The sequence below is a fragment of the Martes martes genome (genome assembly GCF_963455335.1).
Source record: "Martes martes genome assembly, chromosome: 1".
In the NCBI taxonomy this organism is placed as follows: domain Eukaryota; kingdom Metazoa; phylum Chordata; class Mammalia; order Carnivora; family Mustelidae; genus Martes; species Martes martes.
In genome coordinates this window covers 45,576,690-45,603,061 of record NC_137888.1, presented here as the reverse complement: position 1 = coordinate 45,603,061, position 26,372 = coordinate 45,576,690, and the positions used below count along the sequence as shown (strand labels likewise).

Here is a 26,372-nt window from a genome sequence, read left to right as displayed (position 1 = left end):
CTTGTTAGAGGATGATGCCTGAAATGAAATGCAGGAAGTATAAAAAGAGCATTCACTAGGATTATACAGAAAGAAAAGAGGAAGAAAGTAGTTGAAATAAAACCATAGACTAATCAGAATGCTCTTACTTTTATTTACTGCTACTATAAAATATGAAAACTATTTGGGGAACTGAGGTAATAGAAAATAAAATTATTTCAGTTCAAAAAATGTACAGGAAGGGGCGCCTTGGTGGCTCAGTGGGTTAAAGCCTCTGCCTTTGGCTCGGGTTACGATCCCAGGGTCCTGGGATCGAGCCCCACATCAGGCTCTCTGCTCAACAGGGAGCCTGCTTCCTCCTCTCTCTCTCTCTGCCTGCCTCTCTGCCTACTTGTGATCTCTGCCTGTCAAATAAATAAATAAATAATCTTAAAAAAAAAAGTACAGGAATTAACAGATTCAGAAAAAAGGAAAGACATTTCAAATATTTTTATTAAATTACTAAATTTATGGGGATACCTGAGTGTGTTAGAGAATTTATGGGGAAACCTGAGTGTCTTAGATAATTCTGACACATAGTTGAGGAGAAAAGAAGGGAAAAGAATTTTGCAAATTGTGACAAAATAAATTGAATGACATATGAAGTACCTTGAAATTTATTCCTCAGGCAATAGGCATACACCAAAAACTTTTACAATAAGCAGTAGCACCATAGATAATTTTTTAAAAAACATTTTATCTATTTTAGAGAAAAGAGAGAGAGAGCACAAACGTGCATGTGAGGAGGGGGAGAGACAAAAGGAGAGGGAAAGAATCTCAAGTAGACTTTGTGTTGAGCACACAATTGTATGTGGGGTTTGCTCTCTCATCTCTAAGATCATGAACTGAGCAGAAACCAAGAGGCAGACACTGACTGAGCCATTTAGGTGCCCCACAATAATTTTTAAATTAAATATCTTGTAGTGAAGAGAATATGCTGCAGGGAGGGGAAACTAGAGTCAGGAGTACTACTTAATGAGTTTTTAATATGGTTCAGTGATTCTCAAACCAGATTACACAACAGAACTGGGGGGAACTTCTTGTACAAATTATAGATTGTGAGATATTACTCTAGACATTGACTCAGAGGGTAAAGAATGAAGTCTAATAATCTGCATTTTACAAATCCCTTCTAGTTGATTCAAGTGTATATAAAGTTAACTTACATAAAGTGTAGATAAAGTTCTTAGTTTATGTGTAATGTAATATTGGAAAGGATGAGGAGAACAAAGAGATAAAAATAAATCAGAAGGTAGTCATCATGCCAGATGTGAAGGAGAGAAGAGACACATGGAGACTGGGTAGATGTTGAGATTGAGAAGTTGAGATTGAGAAGTCAGATGCCTTATTTGTGGAGAAAGAGCCCTCTGAACATCTAGGTAAGAGAGCTTAGTAGTATGAGTCTACTGAAGCTTAGTAGAAACAATGACTTGGGAGTCATTTTGGTAGCTGAAGGCATACTTACAGATGACCTATCCACTGGAGAGTAGATAAGGTAAAAAGAAGAAGGACGTGGAAAGAAACTTGAGAAAAGACATTAAAGAGGTTGGACAATAGATACATGTCTTTTTTGGATAGCTGGGAACTGATCCTCTTTGCTACACAAGTCTTGGTTTCAGCCAAAGTCTACCACTTTAGAAGTCAAAAGAGCCAGAAACTTAGTTTCCCATCCCCATCATATCTAGTGTGATAGGACTCGATGTAGGTTTAAGCAGTCAGTCTCCTGCTGCTTTCTCTAGAAATCCTGCTGGTTTTACTTGGAGTACTATTTCTCCACCAGTTTTTTCCGGCAGAATAAAATTGAGTCAAACTCTGGAACTTAGTACAGGTGACACAAATAACCACTACCAAAATTCCAGTGGTTAATTGTATTTTTATTTAGAATGGATTCTCTTAAATGCAGTTCAAAATCTCAATTGAGAAATCTCGGATTTTATTTCTGTGATGTATGTATTAAGCCATATGGTGTAAAGAGTATTGGAGGCACATTTTTCTATAAATTTCTTGCTAATATGCTTTTAAAATACTCAATGGAATTGTTGCCAGAAGTGGGAGAAAGGTTAGAGGAGTTAATATGCATATGACTTACCTTAAAACTTAAATCACAGAATGTGATTAATTAAAAAGAATAGATCATCTAGTCAGCATAGTCAGAAAGATTTGTTATGTAGGACACATGACCTGATATTAAAATTCAGCTTAAATAGTTTAACATTCTAGTTCACTAAAATTTATAAAGTCATTATAGTTATCTTAGAAAGATAACAAATTATGTTAAGGTGAAAATTTCAGTTTTACAGGTATTTTGCTTATCCAGAGTGAGTCCTGAAAATAAGATATATAGATGATTAAGAGTTTTACATTTTTTGCATGCCATTTTTAGAATCTAGTAAGTTGATCTAAAGTTATTACAAATTATACAGTATTTTGAATTTTTATACAAAGAATGAATGTTGTAGATACTATTTCTCTCTTACCCATATCTTATAACAAAATGTGGAGATCCTTTTGAGAGTTATACTTTCTAAAATATAAAAAATATAGTAACACTGAAATGACAAAACACAAGTAACAACACTTATTCATTTTGGATGCTTTGTTTACCAAGTTCAGTTCTTCAAACAAAAGAGTCAACCAATTGTACGACTGTGTACTTTTGCCAGAAGAGGAAGGCATGAAGAGCTAAAAATCCCCTAATAGCTCCCATGGGTTCCCTATAGGACAAAACTAAGCTGTTCCCCTGGGGGTTGTAAATCTGAACATGTGTGAGAAGTCCAGGTGTCCCATTGGGCATTATGGATTCTGAAATCATTAACATCAAGTCACTATATACAGTTCTAATGCTAACAGTTGAAACTACTTTATGCTATTTTCCAGCACAGATGACACTTCTGACAGGTTTGTGCAAACTTCAATTTATCTAAAAATTTTGATGTTCTGATTGCTTTGATTAGTATGATCTGAGCTAATCAACCATACACCAATTTAATGAGACCAAAGTCCTTGATTCTCTTCATGATCTAAATGTAAATCCAGTTGTCAACCCTCATACAAACTGTAGGTCACATTCCAGACCTACAATGAACTTTCCACTTTAATATGAAAACATATGAAAAACATTGTTAGGCATAGGGCAGAGGAGAAGAAAAGGAAAATAAAACAAAGGACCGCAGGGGAAGTGGCATATATGAGTGCTTCTCAAACTGTAGTGTAGGTGAATACTCTGTTGTTGTTGTTTTCTGAAAATGCAGATTCCACTTCAACAGGTCAAGAGTGAGGCTGAGAGATTTTGTGTCTAACAAGGTGATGCCTATGAAAATTTGTCATCCTAGAGCCTCCCATCATTAGAGGGTCTAGATAATCTCAGAGACAGAAAACTGCAGAAACATCATCAACAACAACAACAAAAAGGTAAATGTAGCTGACATGCAAAAAGGAAGCAAGAGGAGTCAGATGGGACAAGAAAGACCAGCATAGGTGGGATCATATGGGGCACTTCGTTCTTTACCCCAATTTCTTTTTTTTAAATTTTATTTATTTTTTAAATTTCTTTTCAGTGTTCCAGAATTCATTGTTTATCCACCACACCCAATGTTCCATGCAATATGTACCCTCCATAATACCTACCACCAGGCTCACACAACATCCCACCCCCCTCCCCTCCAAACCCTCAGTTTGTTTCTCAGAGTCCACAGTCTCTCATGGTTCATCTCCCCCTCCAATTTCCCTCAACTCCCTTCTCCTCTCCATCTCCCCATGTCCTCTGTGTTATTCCTTATGCTCCACGAGTAAGTGAAACCATATGATAATTGACTCTCTCTGCTTGACTTATTTCACTCAGCATAATCTTTTCCAGTTCCATCTATGCTGATACAAATGTTGGGTATTCATCCTTTCTGATGGAGGCATAATACTCCATAGTGTATATGGACCACATCTTCCTTATCCATTTGTCTGGTGAAGGGCATCTTGGTTCTTTCCACAGTTTGGCTGTTGTGGCCATTGCTGCTATGAACATTGGGGTACAGATGGCCTTTCTTTTCACTACATCTGTATCTTTGGTGTAAATACCCAGTAGCGCAATTGCAGGGTCATAAGGTAGCTCTCTTTTTAATTTCTTAAGGAAATCTCCACACTGTTTTCCAAATTTTAAGAACAATTACTGAGATGTTTTGAACATGGTGGTAAGGGTGTTCATCTTTGTCTTTCATCAATAAGAGAGAAGTGGCAATGAATGTTCATTCAGGAAATAATGACATTATTAATGTCAAAGTATTACTATGTAGAAATAGTAACATTTTCATTTGATATGTGAAGAGTAGGAAAATTGCTTAACCTCCAAATGTGACTTGATAGGAAGCTGGGAGAAATCAAAGTGTCTATATTTTGGTACTCATTAATCATTTAGCTAGTGTCCTTAGAATTTGTTCATGAAAACCAAAGAGAGAAAAAATAAAAAACACAGATAAAAGAAAAATCATTGTGAAAACTGAACAGAAAGGTAGATCTAATGCTGCTTCCAGTATGAGTAGTAGTCTCATTTTTTGTCATTTTTATAGGTAGATCATGATATTTCACTATGGTCTTCATTGCATATCCCCATTGATCAATTATATTGAAAATATTTTTGTGCCTATTTGACGTCTATATGTATTGTTTCCTGAAGTACCTATTCAAGTATTTCCCTTTTTAAAATTCAGTTATATACATATTATTCGGTTTTAAGAATTCTTCATATAGTCTGGGTACAAAGTTCTCATTAGGTATACGATTGGCAAATATTTTCTCAAGGATCTTGATCTTTTTTCCTTCCCATAAGACACCAGTGTCTTATGCTGATTGGACCTAATGAGTAAGAAGTAATAATTACTGTAGACTTTCTGATAGATATTTTCATACTAGAGGTTCAGAAATAAATCCATCAAAATTCAGGGCCTATTTATCTCAGTGGTATTTCTAGAGGTCCAGTGGATATGTCATGTGGAAATATATCTTCTTTTTTTTTTAAGATTTTATTTATTTATTTGACAGACAGAAATCACAGGTAGGCAGAGAGACAGGCAGAGAGAAAGGTGGGGGGAGCAGGCTCCCGCTGAGCAGAGAGCCTGCTGCGGGGCTCGATTCTAGGACCCTGGGATCATGACCTGAGCTGAAGGCAGAGGCTTTAACCCACTGAGTCACCCAGGTGCCCCTGGAGATATATCTTCTAAGTAAAAGATAAAGTGTTGCATCTAGCCCTTCTGTGGCCAAAGAGGTGCAACACATAGTGGAACTGTGGATTTTGGAGGCAACATCATCTTTATTTGAGTGTATTATTAGAACCCATTTACTAGATGTACAGAAAAGCTGCTAGTTTTTTTTCTTTTTATTAAGATCAATTACCCAACATATAGTACATCATTAGTCTTTGTTGTAGTTTGCATTGATTCAGTTGCGTATAACACCCAGTGCTCATCAGATCAGGTGCCCTCCTTAATGCCCATTAGCCAGTTACCATCTCCTCCTCCCCTCCACAACCCTCAATTTATTTCCCTGAGTCTACAGTCTCTCATGGCTTGTCTCTCTCTTTCTCTGATTTCCTCCCATTCCCTCCCCTTCCCCATGCTCCTTTGCACTATTTCTTATATTCTACATATTAATGAAACCATAAGATAATTTTGCTGCTATTTTTGAGTATGATTCAGAAAAGGAGGACTTGCAAAAGGTGTGGGCTGCTATGCAAGCTGTGCTGGCACTTGGGTTACCTGATCCACCAAAAACAGTGGTGGTCCAATTGGCAATAGCACAAGGGAATGCTGTATGGAGTCTGGGGCTGCTATCTGTGGATAAATCACAGCACAGACACTAAACTTCATGTTAAGCTCTGCCATTACTGTGGAAAACTACTTTCCATTTGATAAAGAGCTATTGGTCTGCTACTAAGCTTTGGTAGAGATTGAATGCTCAACCACGGGCCAGCAATTTCCCATGAAACCAGAGCTGCCTTTCATGAACTGTGTATTGTATGACCCACCAAGACATAAATTTCGGAGTACATGGCCACAGCATCATCAAATGGATGTGATATACACACGATGTAGCCTGAGCAGGCCCTGAAGGTATCAGTAAGTTACATGAAGAAGTGGTCCAAATGCCCATGTTCCCCATGCCTGTTAGACTGGCTTTGCTATTTGAGCGATAGTTATGGGCTCATGGAGGGTTCACTGTAATCAGTAGACAGAGGGAGAGATGACCTGGGCTTGGCTTACTGATAATTCTGCAAGATATGTAGACACCTTTCAAAAGTGGACAATTGCAGCACTACTGCCATGCTCTGGGACATCCCTGAAGGATGATAGTGAGAAAAATTCCTCCCAGTGGGAAGAATGTTGAGTAGTGCACCTGGTCATTCACCACAGTGGGTGGATATCTGATGGTTCATTGTATATGCCAATTTGACTAGTGTACAAGATGTCTAGATAACTGGTTAAATATTAGTTCTTGTTGTATGTGTGAGGGTGTGTCCAGAAGAAAGTGGTATTATGTCAGTTGACTTGAGTAAGTAGAGGGCTCTACCTGATGCTGGTGAGCATCATCCTAATCCACTGAGAGCCTGAATGGAACAAAAAGCCAGAGGAAGTTGAATTCTCTCTGCCTGACTGGTTGATCTGTTACATTGATAGTCTCCTGCCCTCGATGCTCTTGATCCTCAGTCCTTCCTTCAGACTTGATGGATGGAATTTATACCTTTCATTCACTCCCCTATTCTCACATTTTAGAACTACAACATCATCTTTCCTGGGTCTCAAACCTTGCAGATAATAGATCATGGGACTTCTCAGACTCCATGTTCACATGAGCCAACATCTTATATTACACATACACATACACACACACACACGTATATATATGTGTGTGTATATATATGTGTGTATATATATGGCTCATATATGTGTGTATATACACACATATATATACACACATATATATATATGTGTGTGTGTGTATATATATATAATCTCACACATACACACCTATATACTTATATAGAAATATATTCATATTTATATATTTATATATTTATAAATATATATATTTCATTTATAGATTGGTATATCTTATTGGTTCTCTATTCTGGACAACCCTGAGCAATACAAACTTTACCTGTACATTAGTGACTTATTCTTAATCTAAGAAAGAGACTGAAGTATGATGCAATTGTTAGCTATTGAACTCAAATAACTCTGTCTTAGAAGGTAACTTTTATGAAGAGGTATCATTACATGTTACAACATGTGTATTATCTTGTATATAAAGTTAATTTGAGAAAGATAACTCAAAAGTTGACCCAGCACAACATTACATTTTCTAATGAATGGAGAGCCTTGTCATTAACCTTTGAGACAGTGGGCTCTTAATTGACTATCATCATTGTTAATCATGTTTTCAAGAAAAAATTATAGAATCACCCACAATACTTCACTTTTTGAAGCATATGTTCCTTTGAAACCTGCATTCAGCTGCCCAAACAGAGAGAAAACTATAAAAGTCCTAGAAGACAGGAGAAGCTGTTGCCTTCACCCCCTCTCCTCTCTGTAAAACCTGCCCTTCCCTTCTAAGGATCTGTGAGACTGCTCCTTGATAGTCCTTTCTCTCTTTCTCGCACAAGTCCCACTACTAACTGCTGCCCCTCCCTGGGGAGCTGGTGCTTTTTTTTCAGTGGCGAGAATCAAAGATTCTGTCCCAGAGAGGGGAAAAGCTGAGATTGGAGAAGGGGCAGAAGCAGTGAAGGCAATGGTAAGGTATGGTCATAAGGTGATGTTGTTTGGGGTTGGGCCCTAAATGTTGTTCTATCAGAGGAAAACAAGACAAGGGGAGCCAAAGAATGAACCACTAGAGCCAGAGGCAGGACCAGAGATAGAACTCCAGGGTTCCAGGGTAAACAGAAGGAGATCCAGGAATTAGACATGCTTCCTGGGAATGAGGGAATACAGCCACATGTCCCCAACCTTTCTTCCACCCCAGCTCCAGCTCTGGCCTTTTTTTTCCATCCCTCTTCCTCATGACAAAGGCTGTGGCCCTAGCCATGTCCTCATGTTCCTGTGTCCCCTGCATGTTCTCTACCCTTCCCTTCCTCTTTTTTTTCATGGATCCCATTACAATAAATTTTAAATAAAAACCAGGCTCTGGGGAAAAAAAAAATGACAGTGGAAATCTTCACAATACTTACAGAGTGCTATTTAAGTAAAGAATAGAGAATATGCAGAAATTGCATTTTGACAGGTCTAATATTATTTAAAAGAGTAGTTATCTAGTATGGTCCCAACCAAACAACATAAACTACTGAAGAAAGACTCTAGAGATGGAACCCATCAATCTTTGTTTCCACAAATGCTCCATGCAATTCTAAGGTCAGCTGAAGTTTAAGAACCATTATTTTAAAAGAAAAACAATAACAAAAGAGGGCCTGGACTACAGAGGTATTCACACATACTTAATATATATATACTGATAAGATTGTGTCCTAGCTAGTCTACAACACAGATTGTGAAAAACTGTTCAGGATTTGATTGGTATTTTTTTGAATGTTAAAAATAAGCTCCTTTATCTTATTTTATTATTTTTTTTTCTTGGTTTGTTTTCTTGTGTTATATTTTTCTTCTTTTGTAGTTTAAAGTTTTTTTTTTTTTGTTTTGTTTTTTTTTTGTTTTTAATTTTTTATTTATTTTCAGCGTAACAGTATTCATTGTTTTTTCACCACACCCAGTGCTCCATGCAATCTGTGCCCTCCCTAATACCCACCACCTGGTTCCCCGACCCTCCCACCCCGCCCCTTCAAAACCCTCAGGTAGTTTAAAGTTTTGATTTAAATTCCGGTTGGTTAACATACAGTGTAATATTATTTTCAAATGTAGAATTTAGTGATTCATCATTTACATACAACACCTAGTGGTATCACAAGTGCCCTCCTTAGTACCCATAACCCATTTAGCCCTCCCCTTCCCATCTCCCCTCTAGCAAGCCTCACTTTGTTCTCATAGTTAGGAGTCTCTTTTATGGTTTGCCTCTCTCTTTTGTTTCCCCCCATCTTCCTTTGTTTTGTTTCTTAAATTCCATATATGAGTAAAATCATATGGTATTTTTATTTCTCTGACAGTCTAGTTCATCTACCTCATTGCAAATGGCAAGATTTCATTCATTTTTACAGCTGGGTAATATTCCATTATATATAATATAATATAATATAATATAATATATAATATTATATATATAATGAAATAATAATTTCATTCCACATTTTATATATAATGGAATAATAATATTCCATATAATAATATATTCCAGATATTATATTCCATATAATAATATTATTCCACATATATATTCCGTGTGTGTGTGTGTGTGTGTGTGTAAATATCTAAGTTTTTCTTTCTCTATTCTTCATTCAATGATTCAATGATCATTTTGGGCTTTTCCCACAATTTGGGTATTATTGACGGTGCTGCTGTCAGTATTGGGGTATATGTATCCTTTAGAATTGGTATATTGATATCCTTTGGGGAAATACCTTGTAGTGAAATTGCTGGATCATAGTCTAGTTCTATTTTTAACTTTTTTAGAAACCTCCATACTGTTTTCCAGAGTGCCTGCACAAGTTTGCATTCCCATCAACCACATCCTCACCAACATCTTCCGTTTCATTTATTGTTAATTTTAGCCATTCTGACAGGTGTGAGGTGATATCTCATTGTAGGGTTGATTTTTATTTCCCTTATGTTGAGTGATGTTGAACATCTTTCCATGTGTCTGTTAGCCATCTATATGTCTTCTGGAGAATAATGTCCATTCTTCTTTTCCAGATTTTGGATATTAACCCTTTATCAGGTATGTCATTTGCAAATATCATTTACCATTCTAAAACTTGCCTTTTAGTTTTGTTGATTGTTTCCTTTGCTGTGCACAAGGCTATTCTCTTGATGAGGTCCCAATACCTAACTTTTGCTTTTGTTTGCTTGCCTCCAGTGTCTAGTAAGAAGTTACCACAGAAAATGGAGAGCCCAGATGCCTCAGTCAGTAAAGTGGCCAACTCTTTTTTTTTCCCACTTAGGAAATTTTATACTTTATTAGAAAGTTGTAAATTTCATACACATTTTTATTTTTGAAAATATGTCCTAAATCTTACTAACAGTTTATCAAGGCCATGGTTACATCTTATTTCCCATTCTTTTTTATTAATTTAATTTAATTTAGTTTTTTTCAGTATTCCAAAATTCATTCTTTTATGCACCACACCCAGTGCTTCATGCAATATGTGCCCTCCATAATACCCACCACCAGGCTCACCCAACCCCCCACCCAAAACTATCAGTTTGTTTCTCAGAGTCCAAAGTCTCTTGTGCTTTGTCTCCCCCTCCAATATCTCCCAACTCATTTCTCCTCTCCATCTCTCAATGTCCTCTGTGTTATTCCTTATGCTCCACAAGTAAGTGAAACCATATGATAATTGACTCTCTCTGCTTGAATTATTTCATTCAGCATAATCTCTTCCAGTCCCGTCCATAGTGATACAAATGTTGGGTATTCATCCTTTCTGATGGAGGCATAATATTCCATTGTATATATGGATCATATCTTCTTTATCCATTCATCTGTTGAAGGGCATCTTGGTTCTTTCCACAGTTTGGCGACTGTGACCATTGCTGCTATGAACATTGAGGTACAGATGGCCCTTCTTTTCACTACATCTATACCTTTGGTGTAAATACCCAGCAGTGCAATTGCAGGGTCATAAGATAGCTCTCTTTTTAATTTCTTAAGGAATCTCCACACTGTTTTCCAAAGTGGCTGGACCAACTTGCATTCCCAGCAAGAGTGTAAGAAGGTTCCCATTTCTCCACATCCTCTCCAACACTTGTCTTTTACTGTCCCAGAAATGGACCTTCAACTCTATGATCAAGTGGCCAACTCTTGATTTTGACTCAGGTCATGATCTCACAGCCCTGGGACTGAGTGCCATGTCAGACTCCACATTCAGCAAGGAGTCTGATTGAGGATTCTCTTTTTCCCTTAGTCCCTCTCCCTACTCAATGTCTCTCTCTCTCTCTCTCTCTCTCTTTCTCTGGAATAAAACAAAAACAAAAACAAAAACAGAAGTTGCTATAGCTGATGTCAAAGAAGTCATTGACTGTGTTCTCCTCTAGGATTTTGATGGTTTCCTGTTTCACATTTGGGGCTGCTACCTATTTTGAATTTATTTTTGTGTATGATATATGAAGATGGTCCAGTTTCATTCTTCTGCATGTTGCTGTCCAGTTTTCGTGAAAACTTTTGTTGAAGAGACTGTCTTGTTTCCATGAGATATTCTTTCTTGCTTTGTTGGATATTAGTTAACCATATAGTTTTGGATCCATTTCTGGGTTCTCTGTTCTATTCCATTGACCTATGTGTACCTTCTTGGGACAGTACCATACTAACTTGATCACTACTGCTCTGTAATATAGCTTGAAGTCCAGAATCATGATGCCTACAGCTTTGCTTTTCTTTTGCAAGATTTTGGGGTCTTTTTGTGGTTCCACACAAATTTTATAATTATTTGTTTTAGTTCTGTGAAAAATGCTATTGGTACTTTCATAGGGATTGAATTAAATGAGTTGATTGTTTTGGGTGGTAAAGACAATTTAACAATATTTGTTTATCCAGTCCATGAGCATGTAATGTCTTTCCATTTCCTTATGTTATCTTCAATTTCTTTCAGACGTGTTTTAAGGCTTTCAGAGTACATTGTTCCTCTTTGGTTAGGTTTGCTCTTAGGCATCCTATGGTTTTGATACAGTTATAAATGGCATTGATTCCTTCACTTACACTTCTGCTACTTCATTATCAGTTTATAGAAATGCAACAGATTTCTGTATGTTGATTTTGTATTCTGTGACTTTGCTGAATTCATATATCGATTCTAGCCATTTTTTTTGATGGAGTCTTACAGGTTCTCTACAGAGAGTATCTTGTCTTCTGCAAAGAGTGAGTGTCTGACTTCTTCCCTGCTGGTTTGGAAGCCTTTTATTTCTTTTTGTTGTCTAATCATTGATGCTAGGACTTCCAGTACCATGAGAAACAATAGTGGTAAGATTGGACATCCCCATCTTGCTCTTGACCTTAGAGGAAAAGTTCTCAGTTTTTCCCCAGTAAGGATGATTTTAGCTTGGGTTGTTCATACATGGCCTTTATGATATTGAGGCATATTCCCTACATCCCTACTTTGCTGAAGGTTTCTATTGAGAAAGGATGCTGTACTTTATCAAAAGCTTTTTTGCATCTATTGAGAGGAGTGTATGGTTCTTGTCCTTTCTTTTATTAATGTGATGTATCATGTTGATTGATTCATGAATATTGAACCACCCTTGTGTGATCGCTTCGGCAGCACATATATTAAAATTGAACCACCCTTGTAACCCAGACATAAACCCCATTTGATTGTGGTGAATGATCTGTTTAATCTACTGTTGGATTTGATTTGCTATTATATGGTTGAGAATTGTTTGCATCCATGTTCGCTAGGGATATTGATCTGTAATTCTCCTTTTTAGTGGTGTCTTTGGTTTTGGGATCAGGGTAATGCTGGCCTTATAGAATGAGTTCCAAAGTTTTCCTTGCATTTCTGTTTTCTGGAATAGCATGAGAAGAATAGGTATTAAATCTTCTTTAAATGTTTGGTAGAATTCCCCTGTAAAGCCATCTTCCCCAGGCTTTTGTGTGCTGGGAGATTTTTGATTACTGATACAATTTCTTTCCTGGTTATTGGCCTGTTCCAGTTTTCTATTTCTTCCAGTTTCAGTTTTGGTATTTATACATTTCTAGAGATGTATCCATGTCTTCCAAATTGCCCAATTTCTTGGCATATAATTTTCCATAATATGCTCTTAAAATTGTTTGTATTTCTGTAGTGTTGGTTGTGATTCCATATCTCTCATTTGTGATTTTATTTACTAGGGTCCTTTCTCTTTTCTTTTTGGTAAGTCTGGCTAAAGGATTATCAATTTTATTAATTTTTTCATAGAAACAGCTCCTGGTCTCATTGATCTGTTCTACTAGGTTGTTTCATTTTATTATCATTTATTTCTGCTCACATCTTTATTATTTCCTTCTTCTGCTGGCTTTAGGCTTCATTGGTGGTTCTTTCTCCAACACCTTTAGGTTTAGGGTTAGGTTGTGTATTTGAGATTTTTCTTGCTTCCTGATGTAGGCATGCATTGCTATATATGTCCCTTTCATGACCTCTTTTTCTGCTTCCAAAGGTTTTAGATCATCGTGTTCTCCTTTTTTATTGTTTTAATGCATTTTTTAATTTCTTTTTATTTCCTGGTTGACACTTCATTCTTTAGTAGGATGTTCTTTATCCTCCACGTATGTGTGGCCTTTCCAAATTTTTTCTTGAGATTGACATCAAGTTTCATAGCATTCAATAGGCATTGTATGATCACAGTCTTTTTGTACTTATTGAGCCTGATATGGGACCTAGTATGTAATCTATTAAGGGGAATGCCCCTTGTGTACTTAAAAAGAACGTGTATTCTGCTGTTTTAGAATGAAATGTTCTGAATATATCTGGTATGTCAATCTTGCCCACTGTGTCATTTAATGTCATTGTTTCCTTGATGATTTTCTACTTAGATGATCTGTCCATTCCTGTAAGTGGGGTGTTAAAACCCCCTACTATTATTAGTACAAATGAGTTCCTTTATGTTTGTCATTAACTGTTTTATACACTTGGGTGCTTCCAAATTTGAGGCATAAATATTTACATTTGTTAGATCTTCTTGTTGGATAGATCCCTTTATTATGATACAGTCACCTTCTTCATCTCTTTTTACAGTCTGTTTTAAAATCTAGTTTTCCTGGTAAAGTATGGCTGTTCTAGCTTTCTTTAGTCATCCTTTTGTGTTCTAAATATTTCTCCATCCCCTCACTGTCAATCTGCAGGTATCTTTAGGTCTAAAATGAGTCTCTTGTAGGCAACATATAGATGGGTCTTTTTAAATCCATTCTGATACCTTATGTCTACTTTATTTTGTTTTATTCAAATTCAAGTTAGTTAACATGTAATGTATTATTAATTGGGGGGTAGAATTTAGTGATTCATCAGTTGCATATAATGCCCAGGGCTCATTACATCAAGTGCCCTTCTTAATGCCCACAACCTGTTTACCCCATCCCCCTGGAAATACCCCCTTCCCCAGACAAACCAAGTTTGTTATCAATAGTTAAGAGTCTCTTATGGTCTGTCTCCCTCTCTGTTTTTATCTTATTTTATTTTCCCTTCCCTTCCCCAATGTTGGAATTAGAGTGTATTATGCTAAGCAAAATAAGTCAGTCAGAGAAAGACAAATAAAGTATGAATCACTCATGTGGAATTTAAGAAACAAAACTTATATCTTTTGATTTGTACATTTAGTACATTTACATTGAGAGTAATTATTGATAGAAATTTTCTGCCATTTCATTACTTTTTTTTTTTTTTTTTGGTCAATGTTTCTGGAGACTTTCTCTTTTCCTTACTAGCCTTTATTGCTTTTGGTTTTTCTCTTCCTCTCACAGTTCCCTTTAATATTTCTTGCAGGGCTGGTTTAGTGGTCATGAGCTCCTTTAATTTTTGTTGCTTTCAGTTCTGAATGATAGCCTTGCTAGATAGAGCATTCTTGCCTCCATATTTTTCCCATTCAGTAGAGTGAATACATCCTACCACTCTCTTCTGGCTTGTCAAGTTTCTGTGGAGACATCTTCTGGTAACCTTACTTCTCTTCCCCTGTAAGTTAGAGATTTCTTTTGTCCTGCTGCTTTTAGGATTTTTTTCTTTATCTCTATATTTTGCAAATTTAACTGGTATGTGCTGGTGTTGTCCTGTTTTTGTTGATTTTGTGGGGGTCCTATATGTCCCCTGGATTTGAATTTTTTTTTCTTCCCCTGATTATGGAAGTTTTCAGGTAGAATTTGCTCAAATTTCACTTGAATGGGAGGGAGGTGGGAGGTTGGGTGAGCCTGCTGGTGGGTTTTATGGAGGGCACATATTGTATGGAGCACTGGGTGTGGTGCATAAACAATGCATTCTGGAACACTGAAAAGAAATTTTAAAAAAAAAGCTAATTGTGGGAAAAAAAAGAAAATCATAAGGAACATTGGGGGTATATATGACCCTTCTTCTCACTAAATCTGTATCTTTGGACTAACCATGAGAGACTGTAGACTCTAAGAAGCTGAGGGTTTTGAAGGGGAGAGTTTTGGGGGGGATGATGAGCCTGGTGGTGGGTATTAAGGAAGACATGTATTGCATGGAGCACTGGGTGTGCTGCATAAACAATGAATCTTGGAACACAAAAAATAAAATTATGTAAGTAAAAAAATCAAAGGAAAATACATTTGTAGTTCTGTATGCAGTTATTGAAAAAAATCCACATATAAGTGGAACTCTGCAGTTCAAACCTCTGTTGTTCAAGAGTGAACTGTGCAGCAGTTCTACATAATTATTGGCTGAAGTCTGCTCTTGGTGGGGAGGTGTGTCGTCAGTTCCCTGGCACTTCTGACCTCACCTGAAGGAGGACAGAATGGGCTCTGTGGCCAAAGAGAAAACAGGTTCTGCTAGTTGGAAATCTGAAAGGTTTCCATGAGGGAATATATGTACTTTGTTTTCTTCTTTTTGCTTCTGGAACTCCTGTGATATAATGTTATTGTGCTTCATGGAGTCACTGAAGTCTCTAAATTTACTTTTGTGATCCAGGACTTCTCTTTTCCTCTTCTGTGAAGTTGTGTGATTTTCCATAATTTAGCTCTATACTGCTTATTCTTCCTCTGCTTCTTCCATCCTTGTGGTCATTACATTCAATCAGATTCAAAACTCAGGTATTCCATTTTTCATTTTGACCTGATTAGTTTCTAGCTCTTTTATTTCAGTGGTGAGGGACCCCTTGATGTCTTTTAAGCTTTTCTCAAGCACGGCTAGTATCCTTAGTATGATTGCTTTAAAAATTCTGCATAAGGCATATTATATCTGTTTTGATTCGATCCCTGGCTGTGACCTTTCCTTGTTATTTCTTTTGGATGAATTCTTCCATCTTGGCATTTTGTTTAGGTCTCTGTGTTCTTCTGTATGTTTACAAAGCCTGTGACATTTACTATTCCTGAAAGTAATGGTTTATGAAGAAGAGGTCCTATGCTGTCCAGGGCCTGACACTTCAGGAAGTGTCTCTGGTGTCTGCTGTGTATACTCTGCTGCTGTGTTTTGGCTGCTCTTTCCCACAGCTCAGTCTTCTGCAGTTTCTCCTTGCCTGTAGTGGGGAATGTCTGGACCTTGGCCAGAGTATGGTGAGTTTTTACCTGGTGTGCTGTGGTTTGCTTATTAAAAAAGACCTGATGCTATTTCCACTAGAGTTGAAGTTTTGCAGAACTCTATGGTCAGTAGATATGGTATGTGCAGGGGATTGTGCTGGTCTTTTCAGGGAGGGTCCCACTGCTCTGGTTCTCAGGCACACTTGCCCAAGAAAAGCAATGCTAGCAGAGCTTGGGTGGGGCTGCTGATTGGTGTAAGCAGTTTAGGCCACCAGTGTTGGCACTGTACTACTTATTGAAGTTAGTTTATGATGAACAGTGTGGGAGGGAAATGGCACCAGCCATTTTCCTTGTCACCAGAGAGGGGAGTTCATACCTACTTCTGTCCAGGAAGCCCTCACAGAAACACATACAGCCGGCCCTTATGTGTCTCAGGTGTCCCTCAAATCACTGTCTTCATACTGTTTGTGTCTGGGCGATCTGCCTGCCTGGCAGTCCAGTGCACCTTGTACTCTACCCCAGGGAGGCCCACTGAGTTTTAAAACTCCAAACTTTAAGGACCTGGTCTTGTCTTGCTGGACCTACTGCAACTTGACCCAGAGGGGCAATCACATCAAAGCACAGGAGCATGGGTTTTGCACAGCAAAGCACAGCAAAGAAATAGTGTCCAGGTTAAGGACCCTCAGTAAGTACCTCTTCACCTGCGCTGAAGGGTGGGGTTAGGAAATGATGCCCAGGCTCTTTTCATCATGAAGAAGCCATTTCATCTTACCCAGGTCACTCCAAGAAGGAGGAATCATCTCTCTGAGTGTCCCAGGGGATTCTTAGTTCATGCCTTTTGCCCCCGGGCTATCTACCCACCTTCTCCACAGGAGCACTGCAGTGCCCCCAGGACTCCACGCCAATCATACCACAGACCTTTACAACTCCAGTCTTTGACCCCACTGGTTGTAAAAATTCACAGAAAGCAACCTCTTTCTTTGTTCCAGTCAATGGCTTTGGGAAAGTGTTTTCCTTGTGCAATCCCCTGTGTGCTCCTCTTTCCTTATCTCATTCTCTCTCTCTTCTTTCTTTCTCTCACCTTTCTCTGTGACAAGGGCTCCCTTCCCTCCACAGCACCCGTGATCTGTTTCTCCCCCAAACTGCAGCTCTGCTCCCTCACTTGCAGGATAATGCCCTCTTTTCTCCTTCTAGTTGTGTGCAGTTTATTCTGTCAATCCTCAGATTGATTTCTTGGGTATTCACAATGATTTGCTATTAATCTAGCTGTGTTTCATGGTCAAAGAAAGCTTAGGGTCCTCCTACTACTCCACCATCTTAGCTGCCCACCACTGGTACTTTTTTTAAAGATTTTATTTGTTTATTTGACAGAGATCACAAGTAGGTAGAGAGGCAGGCAGAGAGAGAGAGAGAGGAGGAAGCAGGCTCTCTGCTAAGGAGGGAGCCTATGCTGGGCTCAACCCCAGGACCCTGGGATCATGACCAGAGCTGAAGGCAGAGGCTTTAACCCACTGAACCACCCAGGTGCCCCTGGTATTTGTTTTTACCTAAGTACTAAGTGTGGTGATTCTTTGAGCACAGTCTACGATAATGTTGTCAACAACATCTCAACGGGTATAACAGGATGAAGACAAAATGTATATATGTATTCTGAAAGAGGAACTATGAATTCTTTAAAATCTCCAAGTAAGAAAATCAGTATGTTCATAAGAAAGGGTGTTTCTGTTATAATATTATTACTCTAAAGGGGTGGTTAATCCACCTTCAGCATTAGTGCAGACAACTGGATGAACTTAGCATTCTGATGTCATCCTCTACATGTAAATATTCATTAAGAAATACATACATAATTTCATAGTTTACTTTGTAAAAATTTGCAGAATAACTTGTCTAAAGTGTGGGCTTTGCAGAGATATATATTTTTGGTCTTTCCCAACATGACACTGAAGTGACAAAAATGATGTACATAGATGAAAAATTCTGTAATAGAAAAAAGAATGGGGACACACCAGTGAACAGAGGATTTTAGTGAATTTCTGAAAGGCATAAATTAGTCAAAAATTTAACAAAAGAGACATAGGGTAGTGGAATCTATAGATGAGACATGAAAAAGAGAAATCTACCCAGGAAGTCTGAGTTTCTGAGACCACAAAATCCTATTCCACACGCACCCAACCTAATGTAGGAGCAGTAAGTATATACATCACACTCATATACTCATGGATTGATGTAAACTTTTTCATTTAAAGAAAAAGCCAGTTGGGGAAACAGATCTTATGGTTACAAAAGAAATACACACCAGTTGTTTTTATTGCCAATACAGTCTTTGGGTCATCATGTTACATGAGCAAGCAAAAATGTAGATAATTTAAGAAAAAAATCAGCACAATGGGAATTTTATATAGCGATAAGAATTAAACCACAGACCCATGCAATAACATGGATTCTCTGGTGAAAAGTAGTAACAATGTCTGGACTCTGCTGTATTCACTCCCTTTCCCTGGACTTGAAGGTATTGCCCAGAGAAACAAACACATAGCAGTTGACCTGGTCTAATCATGTGATCAGAAACTCCAGAAATACATATTAATATTTGTTTTAAATGCTTTCCTGTTTTGTGTCTTCAAACAAACTCCTAATTGAAGAGCTTCTCCCTGAAGTTGTGCTGTACTCTGTCCCTGGGGATAATTCACATGATAAGAAGAATAAGAATAATTCACTTTAGGTGTGTGATACTTGTGATTGTCCTGGAAGAAGTTCAAGAAGGTGAACTGGCGTGTCACAGGCACTTCAGGCCTAGTAATCACCCAAGACTCATTACAGTATGAAAATGAGTGATGCAGTCTCACTTCATTTGAAATATTTGTGCTGTCATTTTCATTTTCAATTTACATATGTTTTGTAAATTGTTGTTTACTAACTCATGGGTTTCAGCCACTGTGCTAAACACTGCAAAAGATTGGAAGCATACTACGACTTCTAAAGTGTAATTTAAGGAAGTTTATAAACTAAAATTAAGTATTACACAAGAGCATTTGTGACCTAAAAGAATAAAGGAAATGTACAATGCCTCAAACAATACCTCTTTGAGGTAATCTGGAAATCCATCAAGGAAGCTGTAAATTTAAGATAGATCTTGAAGAAAGGACCCATTTCAATTATAAGTGAAGGTGGGTGCAATTCAGAAAGGATTCTTTGTAGAAAGAGCTGTATCAACGAAACTGTGTACCTAAGAAGAAAGAGTCCAGAAGGATTTCAGTTAAATCATTTCGCCATAACACAGAATCCATTAGGAGTGTTTTAGGAGACTTCAGAGTTAAATCAAGGTTTTGGGGGGATGAATCTCAAGTAATGCCAGGGAGAACAAGTGTATATGTCCACAAACATACACAGATATTAAAGATGGGAATAAAATGACTTTAGGACTGAAGTCATTAACACTAGGGCAATTATAACTGCAAAAATTGTTTAAAAGTAGTCAACACAGGGGCATCAAAGTGACTCAGTCAGTTGGGTTTCTAACGCTTGATCTCAGCTGAGGTTTTGATCTAAGGGTCGTTAGATCAGCCCCTGTGTTGGGTCCCACACTAGGCGTGGAGCCTACTTTAAGATTACAACAGCAACAACAACAGTGGCATCTGGGTGGCTCAGTTGGTTAAGCTCATTTGGTTCTGCCATCGGCTCAGATCATGATCCCAGAGTCATGGGTTATAGCCCTGCATTGGGCTCCCTGCTGGGTAGAGAGTCCACTTCTCCCTCTGCCCATATCCCCCACTCCTGTGTGCTCTCTCTTCCTCAAATAAATAAATAAAATCTTTAAAATTTACTTATAACAACAACATACTAATTAACACATAGCAATATATAATCCACCAGGGATATATACAATCTATATAATATGTATGTAGGTATCTTTGTATATCATTCATTTTTTACATATACATATATGAGTAAAATATGCATATGCATATATACAGTTCTAGATACATATGCCATATATAATAATCTGGTAGATATGACAATCCATAAAAAGTTGCTGAAGTGGGATATTATTTAGTCAATGTTTTGGAAGTAAGAATATCAATAGGATGTAGAACAAGTAACGAGATTATAGCAAGTGGCAGAAATGAGCAGTCTTAGTGTGAAGACCTCAGTTATAACAGTAGAATGGTGTAGGGAGTCAGTGGTAAGAAAGGAAGGGCAGAGGTGAACCTGAAATCTGATCACTCATTATACTTTTTGGTCTCTATTCACTCACATACAACCCTTACTCCAATGTGGAATGAATGTAATGTGAGTCTTTGGGGTACATAGCTGTATGATTGTCAAATATATCACATTCAAATTCTTTTTTAAAGAAATTACCCTATTTCAATGCTTAATGCATTTATGAAGCCACATTGAAACACGCAAGCATGTGAAATATTTTGTTTCCTTTTAAATTATTTTTATGTCATGAACACTTGATTAAAATTCCCTCTCTGTTTTGACTACATATACATATATTTGTTTTGTAATCTCACCTTAAGTCATTTAAACATTAGCACAATTGCAACTGCAAAAACTGAACCCTAATCAACACCTCGCAAGTATGTAATCTGTACAGTTTGTCATTCTGGTGAAACGAAAACAAATAGTAATGTGAATTCTAAGAATTTCTATTCAATATTTTCCTCAATGAAACTATGACTTTCTTATTTCTCAAACTGTAGATAATTGGATTTAACAAAGGAATTATGATAGTGTAAAATAGAGAGTCCATCATATCTTGGTCTTCTGATTGTGTAGATACAGGGCACACATACATGATGACAAGAGCACCATAGTGTAAGGAGACAGATAAGAGATTGGCTCCACAGGTAGAGAAGGCTTTCTTTATGCTTTGTAGAGACTTCTTTTTTAAAATTGTAGAGAGAGCTAGTGTGTAGGAAACAAAAACTATCAGAATGGTGAACATCTGTATTGACCCAGCAAAAACAAATACTGTCAGATAATTGATAGAAGGGTCAGTGCAAGAAATCCTAAGCAATGGTATAATGTCACAATAAAAGTGTTGTACTATGATGGAATTGCAGAAGGTTAATATGAATAAGAAGGAGCTATGAATTATGGCGTGAAGAAGGCCACCTAAAAGTTACGAAACTAACAAGTGGATGCACAGTGTATTGGAAAAAATCACTGGATAATGTAATGGTTTGCATACGGCCTCATAGCGATCATATGCCATTGTTGCCAGCAGAAAGCATTCCACTGTTACACTTATTGCAAAGGAAAAAATTGTATCATGCATTCTGAAAGAGATATCATTTTGGTTTTGGCAAAAAAATTGACCAGCATCTTGGGGGATACTGTGGATGATATCTGAGCATCCACAAATGCCAAACTCCTAAGAAATAAGTACATGGGGATGTGAAGCTGAGAGTCATTCCATATGAGAGCAATTAAGCCAGAACTTTAGGAACAAGGGGATTTGCCATTGCAGTTCCTATGTGAGTCCTGTGAGAATCAAAGCTGTCAGCAATGTTGCATTTCCAAGTCCTTTTCCATGTTCCTTTTCCATATCCTCACTGAGTGTTGCCTGAAATGAAATTTAATAAATTGGAGAAAAGTCACTCAATTTATAACAAGAAAATATAGAAAGGAGAGTTGAAATAAAATTATGCACATGAGAATACCATCTCAATTTTGTGTATTGCCTCTCTATTGTTTGGAATCTATTTTAAGGGCTTTGAAATAAGTGGAATTATTTCAATTTTTAAAATGTGCACCAATGAACAGAATTGGAAAAATGAAGAACATTGTAGTACATCCTAAATTTATGGGACAGGATCTGCGTAATTTGGAAATTTTATGTTTGGAATCTGGATGTAGGGTAAAGGGAAAAGGATCTTGAAGGGCCTCAATAATAAAATGAGTTAAGTGGCACGTGGAGGATCATGAACATTTTTCATCAGGGAATAAACATGCACTGAAACTAAGAGAAAAGAGTAGTACTGGTAGATTCTTTTTTAAAATGAATATATGGAGGTGTAGAAAATAGGCTGCAGAGAGTTTGGAATTAAGGTCAGGAATACTAGTAAAAAAGTTACTACTATTCAGTGTTCTCAAACCAGAACCTATAGTAAAACATCAAATCTATATTTGCATAAAATGTCCTCCAGATCACACATTCTGGGGAAAGTTTTATGCAAAATATAGATTTGAGGTTTTACTGTAGACATTGATTTAGTGAGTCAATTATTAAGGCTAATAATCTGTATTCTATTTGAACTGTAAGTGACCCAAACACATGTGACATGGCTAATCTACATGTGAGATGACACTGAGATTGGTGGGAAGATGAAGGGACAGATGGAAAGTGTTCAGAATATGCAGTTCCTCTGACATTGCAGGGTTAGTTAGTGAAGAATGGAATCATCATTTGGCAACTGGGTAGATTCTCATCAAAATTTGATTGAGAGCTCAGATGGAGTGGCCAGTTTGTGGACATCCAGTGCATGTGTACTTTGCAGTTTGAGTCTACTGAAAATCATGAATTGAAAATCACTGGGGTAGACTGAAGGCATAGCTATGTATGACTTATCTATTGGAGAATACATAAAGCGAAGAGAATGGTGAATAACTAAACTGACAACATATATTAAAGTGCAGTGGAGATATATGACACATTTAGATAGCCAAACTGATCCTCTTTTCTACCATATAATTTTGATGCCAGCAAACTCTAACACCCATTGTAGGACCCAAAAGTGCTACGGTGTACTTTCCTATCTCCCTGACATCTAGGGTGAGGGGACATGATGTAGGTTTGGCAACTCTCCATCATTCACACTAGAGTTGAAATTTGGAATGAGGGAGGAAAAGGGACAAGGACAAAAGATAATTTGAATTGCAAAGGCAGCCAAAGCACAATATGAAGGTTCCAGCAAATGCACCCTGCACCCACAGCAGTGACTCTGTCCATGAGAACAGTGGCATTCTCACATAGCAGTGGTGACAACAGCCCTCGTGGAGTCAATGTTGGAATATAATTTTTGCTATTGGCAGATGGCCATGCTTGCTTCTGTTCTTGCCCATTTTTTCTCAGCAGATTCCTTTAATTTCGCAGCATTTCATGTTAGGTTCCATTCCAAAAAATAATTTCTTGTTGAAACTGATAGTTCTGACTGGCAACAAATAAAGACAGGGAGAGACCAGGAAAGGATACTGAGCAGAATGATCAAGATGAGTGTCATGAACACAAAGAGAGGAAGATAGTCAAGAAAGTCAAAGAAAATTATGGTACCAATCACTAAAATAAATGCTCTGGTAGGATAAGGAGTGAACAGGTGTGATTGAGCATGGAAACTAAGAGATGGCTTTAGTGAGAGCAATTTCTGTCATGTGATGCAGTGGAGGCCAGAGTATAATGAGCAGTGAGTGGGAAACAATTGCAAGACGGTGAGAAGGGAAGCAAGATTGAATATTCCAAGAATTTGGACAACAGTTGTTATATGTCTACTATGGGTGGACAAATAGAACATTTTTCCTTGATATTGCTTTATTAAAAATTTTCAAAAGAAATGGAGAGAAAGCCATAAAAAGAAGAAAGAAGAAAGAAGACAGCAGAAGGAGAAGTTTGGGTGGGTGAAGATCACAAGATGCAAAAAGAGAAATAGGCAGAGAATAAAAGACACATGGCTAGATGAGTGTGGGAAAGACAAGCAAAAAAGAAGGATTAAGAATTTATCAGGGGTGACTGGGTGGCTCAGTGGGTTAAGAGGCAGATTTTTGATTTCAGTTCAGGTCATGATCTCAGAGTCCTGGGATTAAGCCACACATTGGACTATGCACTCAATGGGGCATCTGCTTGAGGATTCTCTCTCTCTTTCTCTCACTCTGCCCTTCTACCTACTTCCACTCTCTCTCTCTCTTTCTAAAATAAAGAAATAAATCTTTAAAAGAAAAAAAGAATGTATCAGAGAAAGACTATGGACAACAAAAAACTAAAGGCCCAGAGTTTAGAGATAAATGTTTATTTTAACCCTGGGTGGTGTTTAAAGTTGTCAACAATAGGAATCTTTTCTTTCCTTATTTTATTCAAATTTCCAAATTTATTTTTCTATGGAATATGTGTATGTAACAGATTTTCTGGTTAAATTTTACTTCACAAACTTTGCTCATAAATATATTAGCACTGCCTGAAAGATTTTTCATACTTAAAAGTTGCTTTACATTTGCTATAACAGTGATTAGGACTGACTTTTTCTAGAAATCCTTATGGTTTTACTTGAGAACACCTTTTCTCTACCAGTGTTTTTGCAGAATAAAATTGAGGCAGAGTGGAGTGGAATACAGGTGATATAAATAACAAAGCTACTAATTTCACATGATGAAGATATTTTTATTTGAAAAAACTCCTTCCTAGGCAATTCCAAATCACTAAATAATGAAAAAAAATATCAAATTCAGTTTGTGTGGGTACTTATTAAGCTATAAGTGCTGGAAAGAGAGGTGAAGGAGCACCTACTGCCTATTTCCTGCTATAGGTGTATAAATAGTCAATGAAATGCTTGTCAGAAGTGGGAGATAGGATAGAGTTAATACACAATTGACTTACCTTAAAAGTCTGAGTCAGAAAATGTGATCAGTTAAACGTAATGGAACTTTTAATCAGAATAAATAAAAAGATTACTGATGTAGGAATCATGATGAAATGCTATTTAAATATAGTTTAAATTGCTTAACACTCTAGTTCATGAATACTCATAAATTCCTTAGAGATATGTTAAGAAATAATAAAACATTGTTAAAGGGAGTAATTCAGTCTTACAGCTATGTTGCTTACTAGAGGAGAGTCATTAAGATTTAATATTTAAATTATTCAGTATTTGTTTTCCATTACTCACCTGACTTTTTGGCTCTTGTAAACCCAATGTAAAATTATTATAAATGTAAGAGTATATCAAATTTATATATAAAGAATAATGAATTTTATAGTAATCATTTCTCTCTTACCCATATCTTATAAGAAATTGAGAAAATTCTTTTGAAGTGTTAGGTTTTCTAAAGTAGATAAGAAATACAGTAGCACTGAAATGACTGATACATCTGTAGTAATTTCTTGCATGCTGATTCACTTTGGAGGCTTCCTTTAACAAGCTCAGGAGAATGTTGTTTATATCAATTTGTTTCAAGCACAAGAGTCAACCAGTTGTACAACTGTGGACTTTTTGCCAGAATAGGAAGGAATGAGGAACTAAAATTCTCCCAATAGCACCTAAGGCTTCCCTTTAGGACAAAACTAAATTGTTCTTCTGGGCAATGTAAACTTGAACATGTGTGAAAAGTCCAGGTAACTCATAGGGCATTATAGACTCTGAAATCATAAACATCAAGTCATCATAGATATTATATTTTATGCCCCTATTTTCCACTACTAATGACAACTCTGACATATTTATGCAAATTTCAATGTATAAATGTTGATGCTCTGAGTGCTTTGATTAGTATGATCACATCTGAGCCAATCATACATGATTTTAATGAGGCCAAAGTTCTGCATTTCCTACAGGGGAACCTCAAATACAGGTGTCCTTCTCATGAAAAGTGCAGCTCACATTCCAGAACTACACTGAACTTTGCACTTTAATTTGTAAACAGGTGAGAAATCTTACCTCACAGAGGTCAAGAGAAGATGAAAGGGAAAACAAAACAAAGGACCATAGTGGGAGGTGACATATATCCATGCTTCTCAAATATTAATGCCTGTGAATCTCCTAGCAATTTTCCTAAAATGCAGATTCTCTTTTGATAGGTCAGGGAGGATGTCTGAGAGTCTTCATTAACAATGTGATGACCTGGACATTTGCCACTTTTAGGGCCTTCCATCCTTGGAGGGCCTAGATGATCTCAGAGCTAGATCATTGGAGAAGCACATAACGAAAAGTGGTAAATGTAGCTGGCATCCAAAGAGAACCAAGAGGAGCCAGATGGGATGAGAAAGACCAACATGGTTGGGCTCACATGGGGTCTGGAGGCTAGGTCAGGCCCTTTGTTCTTTATCCCACTTTTAA

The 26,372-nt window shown here is 37.3% G+C and overlaps 1 pseudogene across 1 annotated transcript; it reads right to left on the bottom strand.

The window, feature by feature from the left end:
* Positions 1-20,965: 20,965 nt before the first annotated feature.
* Positions 20,966-21,877, bottom strand: LOC308338974 (olfactory receptor 5H2-like; annotated as a pseudogene). Its single transcript has one exon. The product of its transcript is annotated as an olfactory receptor 5H2-like (transcript).
* Positions 21,878-26,372: the final 4,495 nt, after the last annotated feature.